The sequence below is a fragment of the Aulostomus chinensis genome, chromosome 5 (genome assembly GCF_037954235.1).
Source record: "Aulostomus chinensis isolate RoL2024-O1b breed Wild chromosome 5, RoL_Achi_v1.0, whole genome shotgun sequence".
Lineage (NCBI taxonomy): Eukaryota > Metazoa > Chordata > Actinopteri > Syngnathiformes > Aulostomidae > Aulostomus > Aulostomus chinensis.
The window spans coordinates 31085626-31091029 of NC_141324.1; the positions used below are offsets into that span (position 1 = coordinate 31085626).

Consider the following 5404-nt stretch of genomic DNA (forward strand, 5'->3'; position numbering starts at 1 on the left):
CCGCCCGGACACTCCCGGGAACAAACCCGGATTCGCGATGCATGACTGGGCTTTTTTTTTTTTTTTTTTTAAACCTCTGCATCCAAACAATGTGAGCAGGATGTTAGTGACATCATCGATGACGGAGGAACATCATCATCATCAGTCAGACAACCAAGAAAACACTGGCGAGCATCGAAAGGCCCACTGAGAGCTCGACGCCCTCTGTCCAAGCCACACGGACGTTCATGGATGAATGAATTATCGTTGGAGTGGATTTACTGCAGAGCACTGAAACACACACGCCAACACACACACGCTAACACACACTGAAACACACACGCTAACACACCAAGTTGTCACAGTTAAGAGGCCCAATTCAGGAGGAAAACATAGTTGATGACGCACCCTAAGATTACAGTATCAGTACTGTAATCCAACAGGACGCATCGCAGTTCTTTGCAGTACTGACGGTCTGTGCTGATGACAGTGAAACACAAATGAACCGAGTGGCGGTGCAGCAACTTCCTGATGCTACTTATTTAGTAGGCAGCATCTTTTTTTTCTAAAGCTGCATTTTGAGGGGGAAACTAAGAAGTGAGCAACTGTGATATTTTAATCCTTTAAGTTGATTATGCTAAACTTATTAGCTGAGGCTGCAGTCGCCTGTTTGGAAACCTGCAGACGGGAAGCAACTGAAGTCAGGTTCCCTCTGGTTTTAACTCGGTTTCTAGTCGTCTCTCTTGAACGGCTCCATGTTTACAAGCTAGTTGCTAAGTCTGTCTGACATTTGGGGAAAGACAGGAAGTGTTAAGCGGTTCTTGTTTACCGCCAACAACAAGCATATGAAAGCTAAGAGTGAACCAGAACGGTCCAATCGTGGGCCATAAAAACCAAAACAATGACATGAAAAATGTCACAAGTCTCCTCCGAGCTGAGGGGACCTGCAACTTTGGATAGAAGCAACTTGAATGCAGGAATGTGATCCAGTGAAGACGCGGCTGGAGGAGCATCCCAGGTTTACACGTTCAGTAATGAATCGTCTCATGCAGGCAAGCAAGAGGCAGAAACCTGCAGGAAATCTCAGGTACTGCAGAGGACAGCGCAGTCGGACGCTTGGGCGCCCCGCTTTCTTCGCTCTGATTCTACCCAAATGCTCCTCGAGGCTTTCAGAAGTCTTAATTAGAAGATTTTAGTGACTCTGAATCTCAAACCTCACCGCCATCCACTGACTTCCTTCTTTTTGGAACCCGCTTATTTTCTGTGATTAAGCACCATTAAAAACATCTGTATGTCCATGACTCGCATTCTTCAGAGCTCAGCGTCCCACCATTGTTTGTCCTTGTTGCTTCTTCACTTGACAGACAGAAGATTTGAAATCCAAAAAGGCCATAAACCCTTGAAACCACTGATTATGAAACTACGCTCAACAAGCCAGAGTGCTGCAAACGCTCGGCTCAAGTTGCAAGACTTTGAAAATAAGCAGATGCAGGGTCCTTCCTGCGCCTTCCCTCTGAACGCAAAAAGAAATCAAGCGGTCGTCCAACATTTCAAGCTGCTGGCGCTGAGACGGCAGCTGTCACGCTGGGCCAGCACTGAAAGGACCGCCGCTCACCGGCCATTTGAGGCCTGATAGACCAACTGTGAAAATAAGCACACACACCCAGGCTGTTCCAGCAGGGGAAGGGACTCATCAGCGCACCGGGGCCACACACACACACACACACACACACACACACACGGCTGACCACCACCCACTGCTGCCAGTGACGACATCAGTAAAACCAGGAAAAACAAGACAACTGTCAGTCGTAGTGCACACAAGCCTAGCAAAGTGTAGCAGGTGTGTGTGTGTGTGTGTGTGTGTGTGTACCAATCTCACAGGGTGTGGTTGAATCAACAGTCTCGTCCTGGGCTCCGTTACAAAGGGAGCTGACACACAATCGCTCACATATTCAAACAAAGTGTAGCAAAGACAGGAGGAGTTGAAGCAGATCATCTCACACACGTGCACACACACACACACACACACACACACACACGTGCGCGCTTCTTCCATCTCAGCCCACAGTGGGATCCAGCTATTTAGAGACGTTTTTCCGCTGCATTTCCACTGGTTCTGAGCGGCTGGGATTTGGGCCTCCGCCCCACGACCACGGAGCCTGGCGGCTTCTGTGGTTCTCAAAGTCAAATCTGAACTAAACAATCCGTCAGTCAGGACGCTGCGCCCCAGTTACTCCAGATACAGATTTCCACAGAGGCAGCAGCTAGCATGTAGCTCAGCTGAGCTACATATCCTGGTTCAGGTTTTATTTGGGCTCCGTCGACGCTTTTACCCTCTCAGCGTAACAAACCCCAATGTGAAGAAATCCAGTTCTATTTTCTGCCTCCTTAAATGGATTCACTTCCTGGTAGCGATCGGTGGCTTCCTACGTCTTCAAACCCAGACTCTCATCAAACGCGTGGCGTTCTGGAGGGATCTGACCATATGGAGTCCGGTGACAGCAGCTTCCTGTTTTATGGCAGCATTGGCCAACCTAACGTTGCCACGGTAACAGCGCCCAAGGAAAACTCAAAGTAACCCATCATGGAGTTCTTCATGTGTTTCTGGGTAGAGACAGAGATCTGGTCGACCCCGAAGCAGGAGGACAACAAAGTGTAGACGACATGTCGCGTCCTGGTGCCACCTTCTACGCGGTTCGGTTTCTGTGTTTTCTTCTGTTTCTCAACCCAACAGTCCGTCAGTCTTCGCGTGCGAGTTTCTGTCACCCGTAGAAACGACAGTGGCCTGAGAGACTCGTGGAGGAAATCATCCAGTGTGACGAAGAACTACGCCTACAAAAGCAAATGAGTTCAACTCCTCTTAGACGCCCCTGCAGCCTGGACGCTTGGATCATTCAGTTCCTCCCTAAAGTCACGAATGTCTCCTGTCCAGGAGCCCAGAGTTGACCTATGACCTTGCTGGTGTGTCACAGCAAAAAAAGTCAACGGCTCATTACGCGAGAATATTAACCTAAAAGTAATCGGGGCTGAATATTTCTGGAGAGTCCCACTAATATTCATGCTGACGGTTCAATGACAGCAGCAGATCGACCACCACCAGACTGCCGTGGCACAAACATTTCATCGGTTCGTTCCTGGAGCCTTCGAGGACTCAGGAAATCCTTTCAGGGCAGAAAAAACTCTCAGAAGGACAGCAAAAGAGGTTTTAACACCTGAACTGAAGCCCAGTGGTCACGTGACCAGCGGCTTCATGATAGCAGCTGTTCCAGTAGGAACTGACGGTCTGGTGCTGGACGCTGATGTTGCACAGAGGAGGACCTGCGAGTTACTAAAGGGTTCTGATGCTGCAAAGAAGCGCATTGCTGTTTCAGCCTGTAGTTGAGGTGGCCGGAAGGGTTGGAGCCCCTCTGATGGGAGCAGCGCCCGCAGCTCCAGCGGAAGTGGACCCGCTCAGTTGTGCGTCCCCGGGTGGTCGTCCGGTATGAACGGTACTTGACTGATGCCTCCAACATCCCAGCATGCAGTACAGAGTTCTGCAGTACTAGTATTTTGATCCCAAACCAAATCCCCAGTAAATCAGACAGACCCCCCCCCCCCCCACTCCGGGCCTGAGGACGAGGAGACACGTTTGGGTTCGGAACTGCAGCCCGGATCTTTGGTCATTCCCCACATGCACAGACCCAACTTACCGCGGGCGCGTTTGGGGCGAAATGAAGGAGAGCTGGAACCGAGAGGGGAGGGTGTCGGAGTCGGGCAGGACAATGGGAGACTCCCAGGCCCCACCGGTGGCGTCCTGATCCCCAGCGATCCCAGCACTCGATCCCCCTCTCCCCTCTGAGCGGGACGCCCCCGCGGTTGATGAATGAACGAACACAGAAGAAAACTCGCAACCTTCGGCCTTCGACCGAGCGGGAGGCGCGTAAAGCTCCCGGGCGCCCCGCCGCCGGGCTCCTGCTCGCCTCTCGCGGCTGAAATCGATCCGCGGAGCTACGTGGCCTCGGAGGAAGCAACAATGGGGCCAATGAGGGTCCTGAACTTCCCTGCGGTTTCCAAAAAGGCCACCATCGCGTCCTCCCTCGACTATTGTTTGGGGGAACGGCGGATCCTCTGCGGCCGCGGTCCTCCGCTCCCCCCCCCCCCCAACCGCTCAGCCTCGAGCTCGCGCCCGATCACCCCCGTTTCTGCGTTTTTAGGGAGAAAAAAATCGACTTACTTACTCCAGATTGTCCATTCAGGTATTCTCTCACTTTCCACTTTCCAGTTTCCACTCAGCCGTAGCACCGTGCGCCCCGCCTCCGCCCCAGCTAAGCCCCGCCTCCCCCCAGACGGACGGTGGCGGTGTGCAGCTCCGCTGCAGCACTCCAGCTTCCGCGAGGCTGCGTGCCTGTTCGCCTTCAGTCGGTGAAGAGCGTGAGGTCATAAAGAGGCTTCCTCGTCATCATCGTCGCTGCGTGGATGAACTCCAACCTCAAGAAAAGCTGCAATTCAATCAAATCGATGCAGCGATATATCGCGATATGACGGTGTTTCTTGCATGGATATCCAGCCTCCAGCCTGTGCTACCAGCCTGCATGTCAGAGGAAGGGACGAACCCAAAGGAACCTGTTGGTTCCAGAACAAATGTAGAACGTAGATGTTCCGGGATGTTTATCCCAGGGCTTCCAGAGGAATGTTGGAGTGTTCAGCTCATCGGTGTTTCAAAAATATCTATCAAAAATTAAGTTGATGGACAAGACTCATAAACACCGGCGTGTTTGGGATTCTGGGATGGAGTCAACAGCTGAGATTCACTTGTTTTCATTTTAATTTAATGATTCGTTTTGTGGAAACGTGATTCTGACCCAAGAAACCAGGCTTGCAGGCCTGCTTTTGTTTTTGATGCAACAAAAGCGAAGGCTCGCGTTCATTGATGGTGCAGTAAGTTGTAATGCGGCCAAGTGGCGTCTGTTATGAGCTCGGTTATCACCTATGATGCGGCGCCATCATGTCGAGCGTCACACGCTTTTACTCCTCACTGGGTGAGCCATCAAAAACCAGTAAATGTGTCACTCCTGTGCTGACTAGGGTTGCCACAAAAACTAAATCGAAGAAACGCCATTTTTTAACCACAAACTTATTAGGATTGAGGATTTTTCCTCTACTGGGTCTCCCTGCCAGGTTTATTCAATCATTTTAGTATTCAGAGGAGGAAGGTGGGCTTCACTCCTCGCCTCAGCGGCGCCCGCCATCGTCTGCTACCCCCCCCCCCCCCGAGGATCCTGAAGAAATAACACTAAGTTCTCTTGGCTGGTTCAAGGGAACGCCGCTTCATAAACTGTGAAAAGCTGTTTTTGCTGTGTAAACGTACAACTCAAGATCCAGGCGGTGACATCATTTGTCAGCACGCTGGTGACTTTGAGTCAAATTCAAACACCAAGAAAGA

At 51.2% G+C, this 5404-nt stretch overlaps 1 protein-coding gene across 4 annotated transcripts in view; it reads right to left on the bottom strand.

Annotated features, from left to right (window-relative positions):
• The window catches only part of LOC147262175 (vang-like protein 2), an 18666-nt gene extending 14346 nt beyond the window's left edge, over window positions 1-4320 (bottom strand). For 2 of the 4 annotated variants that reach the window (XM_086204651.1, XM_086204652.1), the window contains exon 1: window positions 3672-4104. The gene's annotated coding sequence lies outside the window, so the exon portion shown is untranslated. Of the gene's footprint in view, window positions 1-3671; window positions 4105-4195 lie in introns of those variants that run through there. The other 2 variants (XM_086204649.1, XM_086204650.1) reach the window with 2 other exon arrangements.
• Between the last annotated feature and the right edge of the window lie 1084 nt (window positions 4321-5404).